This window comes from Tupaia chinensis, unplaced genomic scaffold, assembly GCF_000334495.1.
Source record: "Tupaia chinensis unplaced genomic scaffold, TupChi_1.0 Scaffold000609_1, whole genome shotgun sequence".
Taxonomy (NCBI): Eukaryota; Metazoa; Chordata; class Mammalia; order Scandentia; family Tupaiidae; genus Tupaia; species Tupaia belangeri.
Genome location: NW_006160128.1, coordinates 1978774 through 1994245, shown reverse-complemented (window position 1 = coordinate 1994245; position 15472 = coordinate 1978774). Strand labels below are relative to the sequence as shown.

The 15472-nt window shown below is 39.6% G+C and overlaps 1 protein-coding gene and 1 long non-coding RNA gene across 2 annotated transcripts in view; one reads left to right on the top strand and one right to left on the bottom strand.

The window, feature by feature from the left end:
• The window catches only part of RAD51B (RAD51 paralog B), a 646490-nt gene that overhangs the window by 347522 nt on the left and 283496 nt on the right, over window positions 1–15472 (top strand). The window lies entirely within an intron of this gene.
• LOC102496471 (uncharacterized) overlaps window positions 14076–15472 on the bottom strand; it is a 57557-nt gene continuing 56160 nt past the window's right edge. Inside the window, exon 5 of the long non-coding RNA XR_336022.1 lies at window positions 14076–14834. This is a non-coding gene — a long non-coding RNA (uncharacterized LOC102496471). The remainder of the gene's footprint in view (window positions 14835–15472) is intronic.

The following is a 15472-nucleotide window of genomic DNA, read 5'->3' as shown; positions in this document are numbered from 1 at the left end:
AATAGTGTACACATGCATGTGGAAATGAAAGAGAGAGAGATGAGTACTCTCCATGTTGTCTGGTCATACTGTGAGTCCCTTCCCCAGTTTTCCATCCTGGAGAGTCTTGGGCACTTACATGTTTACCTGGTGTGTTTCAGGGTGTCTTGCTGGGAATCTGGACCTATTTATCATGTGGGATCTGACCCCTTTTGAGCAGCACATTACAGATATGCCAGAATTCCAATGCACTTTTTACTTTAAAAATTTCATTGGAATTTTTAACCATGAAAGTATTGCACATATTTTTATAACAACTGAAATAATATGGAGCTGTATAAAGAATAAATTAATAATCCTCTTTCTTCCTCTTCTCTCTGATTACATTACCATTCTTCTACCCCCTTTACTCATTGACGCTAATATTGGGAAAAGATAGAATAATGAAAAGAACTTCTCAAATCTTTTTTTTCTGTAGTACCTTTACTGTTGTAGTATCTATTTTGTACTACCAATTTAATATGGTATATACATTTAAGAGATTAAAAAGAAAAATTTAAAGATAATAGGGGAGCTCCTAGCTGTTTTAAGTGAGTTACAAGCCTTAATTATATTATAGCGCATAGACTAGACATGAGGATTACTCAAGAAACTGGTTGGGAGATAAATAAACTATCAGAGAATGTATCAGAGCAGAGTTGTGGAAAGCCACCTAATGAAAGTGATTGTCTCTACGCTGAAGACTGGTATAATGTGAGTAAGACACCAAGTGTCAGAAAGGGGACTAGTCAAGGTCAGGAGCACCCAAAGGTGACCCCTGGCTGTATCTTCTGCTCCTAGTAACTGTCCATAGGAATGGGATTGTTGGCAGCCTGTAGAGTTCCAGTGTTACTGGCGAGAGTCCTTCTTTGTTGAAAATTCTGTTTAATATGCAAGACCTGTAGCAAACTCTTCCTTTTCTGGTATCTTGTGATTATAGTTTGCTTCTATAGTTAGAACTATCTGAAGGAGAAAATGATCTGGTCAGAGTATCTGTTCTGTGTGATAGATACATACAGTTGTAAATCAACAATTGGCTACACTAGTTTATCGTGAATTTATTTATTTATTTTTGAGAGATTTTTGCTATAGGGTGTGTGTGCTCACCAGAAAGACAGAGGGAGACAGAGAGACTAAAAGTGAGAAATCACCCCCTGGGAGAATGGCCACACCATCTCAATCCCTTCTCCATTCTCCTCTCGGAATCTTGGGCACGCACACACATGCGCCCGGCGTGAGTTTAAGCCACCGGGTCCGGGACTCGAACTTTGGTTGACTACATGGGAGTCCAGTGACATAGCCATTGTGCCAACTGCTGTTTCCTATTGTGAAATTTTTAATAAAACTTTTTATTTTTATTTGTCATAGGGCACAGGTACTGCTTGGGGTAGGGGGAGAAAGCACTCCCTCATATCATTTTCTTTTTTTCACAGTTCATCTGATTGGTCGTGGGAATGAATTTGTTTTTAAAATACTTTTATTTAATGGTCATGCCATGATCCGTTTTCCATTTCTCCTTTTAATAATTTTGGGCACGTGAGCACATGTACCCAGCATGTTTCTTAAACTGCCGGGTTTGGGACTTAAACCATGTTGTTGCTGTGTGGATCTAGCCATGTAACCACTATACCACAGGCTGGTTTGTGAACTTTTTTATTATTTTTTTTTCTTCTCATGGGAGAGAGAGAGAAAGAGAAAGAGAGAGAGAGAAAGAAAGAGAAATGGACCTCCGGTAGGGTCTTACTACACTGAGATCCTGCCCTAACCTTCAAGCCAGATCAGACCACAAGGTGTCTGGTGTGTGGTGTATTCAGGTTCACCTGGCATCTGAGTCCCAGGCCTTCCCATATGGGTCTGATACTGCACAGCGGTGTTTTACTGCCTGCACCACTGTGGCTGGGCTTATTTTGAATTTTGTTGGGGGTAGGCATCATGTCTAAATCTATCCAGCTTTGGGATACTAATAATGTATAGAGTTTCTATGCCTGCAAGGCTGAGACTGAGCCCCTGCTGTATAGTTCACAGGGCCATCTGGTGCCATTTAGTAAAAAGGGGAGATAATATAGTACTCGATTGGAAATTTGGGCTCTAGAATCTATCAGTCTGGATTTGAATCCTTGATCAGCCATTTACAAGTATCATGACCTAAACCTGCTTTGCTCTCTGTAAAAAAGATTATTATAACACCAACCTCAAGGCATTGTTTCAAGGATTAAATTAGGTAATTTACATAACATTCTGGGTTCAGAGCTTTGCATGTAAGTGCTGTCATCAGCAGCAGCAGCAGCAGCAAGATTAATGCTACCTTGTGTGTCCTTTGGTGGTCAGCAAATTGAACTGGCCCAAATGCCTCTCATTCGCTGCTGAGCCCTTTCCATTAGAACCACAGTTCAGGGTAGTGACATAACTTGCCACATCATTTATGAGAAACAATAAGTTATGGGTGCCAGATACTATTCTAATTTTGAAAAATGGAGTGAGGGAGAAGAAGGCATATTCTAGAACCTATAGGACAATTATCTTTTCTTTTTTCTTTTTTTGAGAGGTTTTTAGGTTTTTACTCTAGGGCACGTGTGCTCACCAGAAAGACAGCGAGAGACAGAGAGACAGAAAGCAAGAAATCACCTCCCAGGGGGAATGGCCCCGCCACAGCCCCTTCTTCTCCATTCTCCTCTTGGGATCCTGGGCATGCACGCACACATGCCTGGCATGAGTTTAAGTCACTGGGTCCGAGACTCGAACCGTGGTCGACTATGTGGGAGTCCAGCGACATAGCCATTATGGTAACTGCTGGTCCCTAGGACAATTATCTTTTTTACAAGATGTTTTTGCCATAAGGCACATGCACTCTCCAGAAAGATAGAGACAGAAAGTGAGAAATCAACCCCCGGAGGGGTGGGTACGCTGCAGTCCCTTCTGCTCCATTCTCCTCTTGGGATCTTGGGCACATACGCACATGTGCCCAGTGTGAGTTTTAAGATGCTGGGTCTGGGACTCGAACCGCAGTTGACTATGTGGAAGTCCAGTGATGTAACCATTACATCATCTGCTAGTCCCTTCAGCAAATTTTTTAATGGATCATAAAGTGATGGCTTGTGAGAAAAATATGATGATTAGGAATCGATATGAGCTCACTAAGAACAATACATTCCTTTTTTTTTTTTTGAGAGGTTTTTGCTATAGGGCATGTGCGCTCGCCCTACAGAGACAGAGAGACAGAAAGTGAGATATCAACCCCCAGGGGGGATGGCCACACTGCAATCCCTTCTCCTCCATTCTCTTCTCGGGATGTTGGGCATGCACATACGTGTGCCCAGCATAAGTTTTAAGCCACCGGTCTGGGACTCGAACTGTGGGTGACTACATAGAAGTCCAGAGACATAGCCATTATGCTAACTGCTGGTCCCAATACATTCCTGTTCCTAACATGGTTTCCTTTTTTTCACAGTTCATCTGATTGGCTGTGGGAATGAATTTTATTTAAAAAATTTTTTATTTGACAGAGATTTAAATGATATTCTTGTTGTCTTTTTGAGGTTAATTAAGGAGATTCGTAACTGGTTGAACAAATGTACCCTGGCAGTTTTGATCCGATTGATGGATCTGAAAGGAGGCCATTATGGTAAGCCTTAGGAATCTATTTGCTGGGTGCTGTTCAAACCAATATTATTTGAAAAATTTGATGAAAGTACAAAAGATAGGTTTTTGTGATATATAGTTGGCTCAAAGTTGGAAGAGAGGACTAGCACATCAATAAGTGAAACGGACTTTAAAAAGACCCATATAGGTTTATAGATGGATTTTTCTAACTACAACCATAGGTAACTTTTATTGAGTACATACCATGTGCCAGGCAGAATGCTAAATGTGTTACGTGGATTCCTTCATTTAATCCTACAATGACTCTCTGAGGTGTATTCTGTTAATGTTTCATTCTATAGATGGAGATGGAGGCACAGAGATGTCATTTATTTAAGTTCCATAGCCAGTAAGATGCACAGCTGAAACAGGAACCACTTGTCTAACCCCAGAGTCCATGCTCTTCTCTTTTAAGCTTTAGGGCATGTGTGCTTGCCAGAAAAAGACCAAGAGAGAGGGAGGGAGGGAGGGAGAGGAATACAGAAAGACAGAAAGAAAGACAGAAAGAAAGAGAGAAAGACAGAGAGAAGGAAGGAAGGAAGGAAGGAAAGAAGGAAGGAAGGAAGGAAGGAAGGAAGGAAGGAAGGAAGGAAGGAAGGAAGGAAGGAAGGAAGGAAGGAAGGAAGAAAGAAAGAAAGAAAGAAAGAAAGTGAAAAGCCATCCCCAGAGAGGATGGCCATGCCACAATCCCTTCTTCATTCTCCTCTTGGGATTTTGGGCACACATGCACACATGCCCAACATAATTTTCAAGCTGCTGGGTCTGGAATCCAGCTGCCCTAATCTCCATGCCACCCACTGGCCAAATGTACATGCTCTTAGCTACTGAATTAAGCCATTAGAACTAGTGAATCAAAATTTCATAGGGTCTCTGTAGTACTAGATTTAGATTGACAAAATATTACATTAAGTCCTAAAAGGAAGGAGGGAATATGGTTCAATAGGAAGTATTGAGGAAAAGTTTTAGGGATATTAGTTGATAGGAAACTCAGTATGAGTCTCATATCTGCTTAAAATAAATAGCAACTGCTACTATAGGGGCCAGCAGGTGGCATGTTGGTTAAGGTGTTAGACTCCTACAGGGCCAACCATGTTTGAGTTCTGGACCTGGAGGTTTGAAATCCATGCTGGGCACATGTGTGTATGTGCCCAGAATCCCAAAAGGAGATGGAGGAGAAGGAATTGCAGGGTGGCCATCCCCGAGGGGTGACTTCTCACTTTCTCTCTCTCTCTCTCTCTCTCTGTTGAGACACACCTCTGAGGATGTGTTATTAAAATGTAGTGTTAGGATCATGGTGGTAATAGTCCTGCTACTCTAATAGTCCATGTCCAGAGTGCTAGGTCAGGTTAGTCACTAAGGGAGTCCTTGGCCATTACCATCAGGAAAATAAGAGGTCTCCAGATGTGTCTTACCCTAAGAGAAGAAACAGTGAATTCAAATTGTTGACCTAGGGGCCTAGCTGCAGTGGTACAGGTGGTAGGGTGCCACTGCATGATAATGGAGTTGCATGGGAGGTCCAGGTTCAGATTCTAGGTTGACTGGAGGTGTTAGTTGCACCTGTGCATGTCTGTGATCTTGGCTGGCTGGGAGGCTGAGGGAAGGATCACAGTGTAGCAAGACCCTAACAAGGGAACTTCTCTCTCACTCATGAAATGAATAAACTCTAAAAATATGTCAGCCTTGAAAAGAGAAAACCAGAGAAAAATATAAAGGCCACCTCTAAGTATTAAGAAGGTCATATGATGAGAGAGTAGATTTTATTGGTATTTAAGAGACCAGAAAGTCACTTCTCATTTCGTAGTGAGAAATAGACTCAGGCATCAGGCTAATAGAGAGCAAAATGTCAGCTTAACTCCATTGAAACCTTACTGGAGAACGTGGCTTGATCTGTGGCTATAACCAGGCTTTTTAATGCCCTTCCTCCTTCTTTCCCCAATTAAATACACTTTTTGAGTCAGGCATGGTGGCAGGACACCTGCAGGCCTCACCTCTCAGGGGCAGGCTGGTTCCTAAGTGATTGGGGAGAAGGAGAATATGTACGTTCTAAAGCCAGGAGTGTGACTGACTTCTGTATTCATAGTGACTGAGAAGGAAGACTAGTTCATGTCTGTACAAAAATTCTTCTTGGAATCCTTGAAGAAGGCTGCAAAAAAGATCAGAATGCCACTCTACCAGGAGGTAGAGGGATTGTGTTATCCTGTCTGTAACTGCCAACGGTTTAATTTGTGGGCAATAAAACCAGCGGGGCATTCTTATTCCTGAAGCGTTTGGCCTCTGTACAGAATGGTGCAAAAAAGACTCTTCCAGCATTGGGAGGTGTCTACATGACTTATAAGACCTTCCTCCCTAAGATTCTCTTGAGATCAGGTAAGACATGCATTGATAAACAACAGAAACTCCAGGTTAGGAAAGTCGGTTGTTTATGGGCTTGGTTTGAACAATGAGCGAGGGTCAGTGTTCTGCTGTTAGGGCTCCTCATGGTCTGGAGGTGACTTTGCTCCAACTGTTTGTTTGCCGGTGTTTTGAGTTAAGGGAAATGACAGCTTCCAAATGTATGCACATGCTGCTTCACAGCTCAGAAGAGGCCATCTTCTGGCCTTGGATATCCACGTGCAACAAATACAGCTTGTGTCCTTCCCCCAGGACTCAATTTGTAAGCCTCTTTATTGCATTGTGCTGCAGTAACAGTTTCCCAGTTTTGTGGGCAATCTGTGAAACCAGCCTTCCCTTTATTTCAACTTTGTTGTTGTTTTGCCTTTATACCATGAATTAAATCCTTAGGGATTCCAATTATATTATAGAAAACAGAACTTGGTGTTCTGAGAACCTGAAGTACAATTTGTTTTCCTCAGCTGGAGGACCTAACTAGTTTAGGACCTTTAGGATTTGGGTATCATTTAAAAAAAAAAAAAAAAAAGAAGAAGAAGAAGAAAAGAAAAGAAAAAAATTCAAGAAGATTAACCCTTCCTTGTCATCTCTAACAGCAGAGATCACATGTATTCAGTTCTCTTCTGCATTATCACTATGATAATGTTTTACAAAGTGTACTTTAGACAAAATAATCATTGCAAATGATTTTGTTTGGAAGGTAGAGCAAAGGAGGTATAGCAGGTATTGTCCCCATTTCAGAAATGGGGAGGATGAAACCAAACAGTGGTTAACAACCTGAGCAGTCTTTTCTGAACCCCAGCTCTGTGCCAGCTCCCTACAGTGGTATAGTTAATCCCTATCCTTGTTGGGGAGTTAGGCACTACCATCTTCATTTTAAGGTGGAGAAGCTGTGGCTCAGAGACTAAGTTGCTCAAGGTCACACAGTAGTAAGTAGAAGAACTGAAATTAGACCCAGTGTTTTCTGATTTTGAAATTCATGTTCTTTATCACTAGAGTATTACCACCAAAATGGTTATGAACCTGCCCCAAATCAGGGGCTGCCCAGTATCCTACGCAGGGACAGAACCTCTGTCTTGAGATTGTTTTGCACATCTTCTCCATCTTGTAGCTACTTTACTGGATTTAATTAACTTTGTTTTTTTCCTTTTTTTTCAATATATAGAAAACAAGTGAAAGTTGAGCCAAAATTTTGCCCTTTCAGCATGGAGGAACCTGTTCGGTGCCAAAGATAATCTCAGTCTCTTATGGGATTTTTAAGTGCCTAACGTTCTCTTCATATCCTGTTTATTTTTCACCACCATCACCATCACCCACCATCCGTTAGTGCAGGTGGTTCTCATCTGATAGTGATTCACATGTGGGCCTGTGTCAGACCCACTTATTTTATTACTTTTGGCACTTATAGAGGGAGTATGTTTCTCAACCAATTTGGGGGAAATAAGTTCTCATATTAATTATAGCTGAAAAATAAAGAGAGTCGGTGGAATTCAATGGAAAGAGCTCAGACAAACCTTTGTCATTAGCCTGAACAGAGTTGAAAGTCCCAGCTTAGCCTCTTCCTAAAAAAGGGACCTAGTAGAAGTTACGGGGATCTTACTAAAAACCGATTTCTCTATCTTCAAATACTGATAACACTCGGCTCAAGGGCTTGTTAAACAGAATGAATGAACAAGGAAGTTTCCTGTCTATCAGAATGAACTGTGTGGAGGTGTTGGGCTCAAGTTTGTCTCACTTAATCCTCATGACAGGCCTAGGTGATAGGTCTTATCATCACTACTTGACAGATAAGGAACTGAATCTCAGGGAGATTTGATAAGTTTCCCAAAGTGAACTATACTTTGGTTTCTTGGAAAAATTTAGGAGGGCTCAAACCAAACATACCTATTTCGGTTTCCTTAAGTGTCCTCCAAAATTTCCCAAGATAAAGTGTCCAAGTGCTCTTAAAGAATCTCATCTCTAAGTTTTTTTATTCTAGCAGTTCCTTTACACTTTTACTTGTTGCTATAAAATTAAATCTAGAATTATGAAGAAATATTTCAAAATGTATATGATATTCCTTTGTTGTATGGCTTTGTATATCACCCCTTTAATCATCAGGGATCAAGAGGAAGAGAGTCTGGCAGGTGGTGTTTAGGTGGTTAAGGCATTGGATTCCCACATGGCTAACCATAGTTCAAGTCCTGGACCTAGCAGCTTGCTTTCTCACTTTCCCTTTCTCTCTCTCTCTCTGTCTCTCTCATCAAATTTAAAAATAATAATAATAAATAAAACTATGTAAATAAGTCTTTTTAAAAAAGTTATATAGATACTTGGATAAGATCCCACTTCTTCACCTCCCTCAATAGGGATCAAGGGAAGTCTGGACAATAATCCCTCTCTGATCCCACTCTTAGCCTAATCACCACTATTTGCCTTCAAACAACCTAATCTCACTATGCCTTAGATTGTTGTTTAGATCACTTATTGCAAGAAACTCACCTGGAAGGAAACTTTGTTTCCCAAACTCCAATTTCTCAGTTCCATCCCTCTCCAAATTCTATGTCCCTTGGAATTTAGAATCCATCACCTGTGTCCTAGGCCCCTTCTCGAAACATTCTTTTCACCTTCTTCCTCTAACAGAAATCTGGCCCTCTCCTGATAATGCTGTTTTCCCTGCTGTCTTTTAAAGTAGTGTAGTGTCATCTTCTCCAGTCTCTTCCCAGAAGGCTAAGAGGCAGGCTAGATATTCTCCTTGTTTCCCACTACTGCTTTCAGACCATTCTTCATACCCATAACCCCAAACTCCCAGCTTTGGATCTCATGTTATCAACTGTATATAGATCTCAGAGAACTTAATCCTGCCCAATGTAAAGGCATATTGTTGTGGTTGATTAATGTGAAGTTTGTGGCTCTTATAAAGAAAGTGGGTAATGGTCCCTTGATCAAAAGCATAACTGTCCTTTTAGCTATTAATAATTAGACAGTTCTGTATGATGGTAGTGTGCAATACAGGGGAAGTGGGTCACTTCCCATCAGGCTGACCATGACTGAGTTGGGACCTTGACCCATTCAGAGCGAAGGACTGCTGTATTAGTGGGTGGAAACACTAATTGGAGCATCCTGTGGGGGTCTGTTTTGAATGCTGAAAATGTACAGTTCTAGGGGCCAGCACGTGGCATGGTGGTTGAAGCAGTGGACTCCCACATGGCCAATCACGGTTCAAGTCCTGGACCAACTAGCTTATTTTCTCACTCTCCCTCTCTCTCTTGCTCTGTCTCTTTCTGGTGAGCACACATGCCCTATGCCAAACTTAATAATAATAAAAAAATAAATTAAATAATAAACAATAAATAATTTCTGAAAAAAGGAAAGTTTTTACCTTGCAGTGGTATACACAGAGTTTGTTTCATTTTGTTTTTCTTGGTAGGTCTTTGTGTCTCTGTGCCAAATTAAATTAAGATATAAGTCTCATTTTCTTTGTCTTTGTGGAGGAATGAGACCAGAAGAATGTGGGACAGATAATGAGGCACTCATGCAAAAGTATATTTTTCTGAAACAGAGGAAGTCATTGAAGACTCGGGGTCTGAAATGTAAAGTGTCTACTTAATTTTTAAAGGACAACTTTGCATATTAGCAAGGTCTTCCTGTTTAAGCGTAGTCTCAAAGAAGTAAGAGGGCCTTGCTGGATTTCTCCATAATTCTCAGTAATTACCAGAGGTCAGAACCATTCCTTATCTGTAACAGGTCTTTAGATTATAGACCTAATGGGGATATAACTTTAATGTCGTACAGTTAAAACAACTTCACACTATTTATAAGACATGTCATACAACGCCGAAAACAAGAAATTAGAGTATGTGGAAACTATGCTACTAAAATTAAGCAGCATAAGGAAAATTAATGTAAGCCTATAAGTCACAGCCTGCCTTCTGTTTCAGCAGCTGACCCAGGGGCAATGGAGCCAAAAACAATTTTAAGACCTGTTCAGTTCTGACTTGTAAAGATTATTTGATGTTGCCCCCCTACCCCTATCCCACTTCTAAGTGCATGCCAGGGGTTAGGAAAAAGATTGTAATATTGCCCAACTTTGAGTCTGGCTTCAGTAAGGTGAGACGTCTACTTTTTTTAAAGTAGCATTGGCAGTTGGCAGTACGTTTTGTAACAGTTTATATGGCTACCAGTAATATTTGTGATACTCTGAGGATGTGCACTAGGGAAATATGTGCTTGTTGGAAAGCATGCTGGTGTCTGAGTGAGGATTAATTTTGTTGTTACCTGAATGTGAGTGTTATTGATGTGGCATTAATGTATCTATTTAATATAGAGACAGAAATTTCAAATGTATAATCATGAGAGCATCTTGGTCTTTATAGATGGAAAACACATAGTATAGAAGTAAGAAACACTTCCCTGATTACATCAGAGAATATATACATCTATGTTGAAAAAATAGGCAACTGATAGAGTTAACAACAGCTTAAAGTCTGAATTTGTGTGAAATTTTCAGTGTGAAGATATGATGTGTTAGATGATGGAGTGCATAGATATTATCAAGGCATAGCATTACAACCTGGCACCATTAGACATGGTGGATTATACAGTCAAAAACAGAAGTCTTAATGGACAGCCATGCGGGTGGGTGTGTGGGCAGAAGTGGTTCGGTAAAGCACCAAGTTGGGTAATAGGACAGTGATTCTCAAATGAGGGCAATGGGGAAATTTCTATAGCATGACAGACTGGGTAGATGGATGTAAGATGGACAGCAAAGATACTTTCAGAATTAGGAAAAAATTAGAAGCACAAAATGATGAGTAAGGAGAAAGGGAACTTGTAAGCAGCCAAAACTGCCAGCATGAGGGTGTGGTTGACAGAGCACCTGGATCTCGTATATCAAAGCTGCTCAGTTCATTTGGAGCCGGATAATATAATTGCTTTTTTTTTTTTTCTCCTGTGGGATGCTTTATAAAGGGAACCAATAGGAAATCAGACTTATCTTAAAGAAATTTACTTTAACATTAACCTGGTTAGACTTCATCTAGTCCGTAGCATGTCTTTCTTTTAATACAACTCAGTTACCTACATCTTAAACTATAAAAGAGAGGGTATCTGTTAGAGTTTGATGACAAACTCATATATATGGCATTATTCTCAAAAAACACCTGGAGCTTATGTCCTTGCTTTAGAGACCTTCAGAGGCAGAGGAGAGCCCAACTTCTTCTGGAACATTGCTCTTTGTTATAAATTTTCACTGGAAGGATACTATTTCCTGTGTCTCTCCTAACTTTTGAGCCTTATTCTTCCTTTTTTTGTTTGTTTTTACTGTATGGCGTGTACACTTGACAGAGGGAGATGGTGGTGGTGGTGGTGGTGGTGGTGGTGTGTGTGTGTGTGTGTGTGTGTGTGTGTATGTGTATGTGAGACAAATCATCTCCAAGAGAGGGTGGTCATACCATAGTCCCTTTTCATCCATTCTCCTTATGGAATTTTGGGCATGCACACACATAAACCCAGTGTGATTTTTATGGCTCAGGACTCGAACCATGTTGCCAGCTAGGTGGGATCCAACCGCCTTAACCACCACACCACCAGCTGGTCCAAGACCTCTTTTTGCTTTGTCTTCAGAGAATTGGAAAGCAGCTGGTAACTATTCACTGCTTCAGAATCCTATGTACTTGAAGAAATTTATTAAATCATCCCTTTGAGTTTGGGTTTTAGAATCATTCTCATCACTTTAAGTGTTTCATATAAATCTTATTTTCCAAGTACGATCAACTTTGGAGCTCTCCAAACCATCTGGATGCCAGAACCTCATGCCTCATGCTATAGTCCATAGGGTCTGACCAGTTCTTTAACACAGTGATTGTCTTGTGATTCCTAAGTATTTCTTAAGAATCCCATCATCTTGCTTGTATTTTTAACTTGTAATTTTTAATCAAGATATAATTTACATATCATAATACCATCGAAAACTGTGTAACTCAGATTGTTTTTTTAATATGTTCTCTAAGTTGTATACCCATCCTTACTGTCTAATTCCAGAGCATTTTTTTCATCCCATAAAAAAAAAAATCTGATTGCCATGAGTAACCTTTCCCCATTCATAACCACTAGTCTATTATCAAATTTATAGATTTGCAAATTCTGGACAGTGTCTACAAATGGAATCATATACAATATGTCAACTTTGTCTTTGTCTCCTTTCCTTTAGGGTAATGTTTTCAAAGTGTGTCCATGTTGTAATATGAATTTGAACTTCATTTCTTTTTATGGCTAAATAATATTCCATTGTATGTGTATCCTACATTTTGTTTATTCTTGTTTCGTTGTTAAATTCAGGGTTGTGTGTGTGTGTATAAAATAACTTATATGATATAGATATATAAGAATATAGATCTGTACAGGATATGAAATCATTGATGGTGATCATCTTTTCTTCTTCATGTAGATGGAGTGAACATATAGAGAGAGTCAAAGGAAATTTTTAAGGGCATGGATTTACTCCTATGAACATAAGACACACTTGGGTTTGTGTCTTGGCTGTGCCATTTGCTAGCAGTGTGCTGTACCTCTTGCACCTATGAAATGGAGTAGTAATACCCACCTTATATATAGGGCTGTTGTTATGGTTCTATGAAGTAACTTTTATAAGGCACCTAACATAATGCCTGGCATGTGGTATGTGCTCGATATGTGGCAGTTATTATTCTCATGTAAAATGTTGAGAAGTTAAAAAAGAAATAAGTGGTATAGTGGCCCCTGACTTCAAGGCACTTAATATTCCAATGTTAGAGACAAAATTGACAATCTATAATCCTAAACTTAAGAACAAAGTGTAAAATTTAGGAATATGTGCTGAGAAGTCAAAGCATTAAATAATATTTTTTTATATTGTAAACTTTGGAGAAATTTTTAGGGAAAATGCCTCTGATACCAAGAAAGAAATGTTAGCCTTACTCAAACCCTCTATAATTAGTGATCTACTTGAGGGCTGGTACTCCAAGTTCTCTTCTATGCCTGGAAATGCCTCACAAAATGACTGCACAGAGTGGTTACTCATATTTGTCAAATTGTCGTCTATTTGAGCATTCTAGATACCATCCTTGATTCTCTTCTCAGTATACATTTTCCCTAGGGGCTCTCTCACATATGCCTGTGGAATCCACTGATTTCCTGACCAGTCCCAGGTCTCCGCCTCTAGTCCAGACTTCTCTCTTGAACTCCGGCCCCAAGAGTCCACTTTCCTATTAGATGTTGTGCAGCTACCTGCAATCAAAATGCTCAAGTCTAAACTGTTAGTCTTGTTTTCCAAAATGACCTTACCTTCTCTCATATTTCTATCTTGATTAGTGGGAAAATAATTTTCTACACAATCGCCTAAGTCATAATTTTGGAGCATAGGAACTCTTGTCTCTCATATTCAATCAAATATGTTTACATTCTTCTTTCTCCTCTGGTTTGGGATCTCCTCCAACACAGGGTTCCTGTCTCATTACTTATTATCCCTGCCTAGCTCCAGGCCTGATTTAGGATATGTATGTTTTTAATAAAAGTCTAATGAAAAGGACTTTTTTCTATAGCTTTTCGTTTTCTCTTGAGAGGACCTACACACACACACACAAACACATATGTGTGCTTGTGAGCACATACATGTAGTATTCACACATATCTCCGAGTTCACCAACGCCTGTCCAGTCCTTTAACTCCCTAGTTTATTGGTGAGACTGTCGTATGGCACAAGCCTACAGGCATGTGAAATCATCAAGGGGATGTGGATTGAGAACTCTGCCATGATAATTCATAGTTGCTTCTCGCTAGTTAAGCCACATACTCTAGTCTGCCAAACCATTCTCAGACATTTCTCAACCATTTTCTTTTCCTTTTGTTAACATTTTTTTAAAAGTGTCTTTTAAAAAGGATGGAAAGAAAGAAAAGAAAATCCTACCCTAAGAAATGATCTTGGCCTCGATGAGAATACAGTTTAGATTCCCAGTTGACCATTTTCCATTCTGTGTTTAGAAAACAACAACAAATAACTCCTGAGCCCCTGCCATTGTTTCTGTATGGTTTATGTTTCATGCTCTGCTGCTTAGCCGGCAGGGAGGGAAGTTTAACTGACAAACCCAATTTCTGTAGCTGTGCTGATATCATCCATGATTCAAAGCCACAGTGAAATATTACAAATCAGCCTCAGCCACATTTTTTTTGTTGTTGTTGTTCTTGCTGAGAAACACACATGCACAAAGAAGTTCCAGAGTTGCCAAGTGGGACCAAACAGTCTTAGTGTGGAATGAAGAAAAAGAATTGTGAAACCATGGAGGGTGAAATTATTTAAACTATAAAAGCAAATGACTTTGTTTCCCTGAATTGCCAGACCTTTTAAACCATTCCTTTGGTGCAGTCTCATCCTGCATGGAGCCTGTTGTGTTAATTAGTTGTTTTCTCATCCTGAGATTGCACAGAAATGGTGTGACTGTATTCCAGTACTTGGATGACTTCTCAAGAACAGCTTTTAGTTGGAAAATTATTGTAAAAATAGCATCTCTCTAGGACCAGTTTTATTCTTTCCCAATCATTTTCCTTTGCCAGTGTCTCATTAGCCGTATAATGGATGCTGCTTTGCCTTCCTTTGCTCATGTATTTCTTTCTGCTTGGCGTATTTTCCTGCAGCTTGAGCATCATTCAAAATTCTTCTCATTCGTCAGTGTCCAACCTAAATATCACCTCCTCTGAAAAGTCTTTCAGGTTCTTATTATGCTCTGCTTGTATTTCATCCAGCTCACCAGCACTTACTGGTGTGTAGAAAGGATCTGATAAATATTTATTAAGTTGATATTAATATATGGCTCAGGAAATTGTTGTTTTTATATTACTACGATCTAATTTTTTAATGTAAACAACAAAAGGCTTCTTAAAAAGCTATTTTTATACACAAGTAGGAAACAGGAAAGAAGTAGGTTAAAGAAAAAAATCAGATATACTGTTGTGCAATTTAGAAAAACATTTTAAAATATTATAAATTAGAAAAATTGTGCAAAGGAATAGAAAGCACTGTAGGGACAATACATGATAAGTAAATGATCTATTTCTCCATCTTCTAGGGACCCTGGGCATGCATGCGCATGTGTTCATCATGGTCTTCAAGCTGCCAGACTATGGTGGGCTATGGGAGATTCAGCTCCCGGAACCACTAGAACAGGGCTGATCCTATATTTATATTTGCTATACATTTTAGGATGTATGTTGTTTATTCACCTTTCTTATATCTTATCTGGATTCTTTATTAAAGTTGGTTCTCTAAATTGCTTGGAGAAGTAGTTAGAAACATGATGAAAATGAGAAGATAGATACTTCAAGTGTAAATTCGTTAAGGAGAAACTACCAGTAACCACTTTCAGCCTAAAATTAAGGTGGCCAAAACATGATCATGGGTTGCTAATCCAGAGAA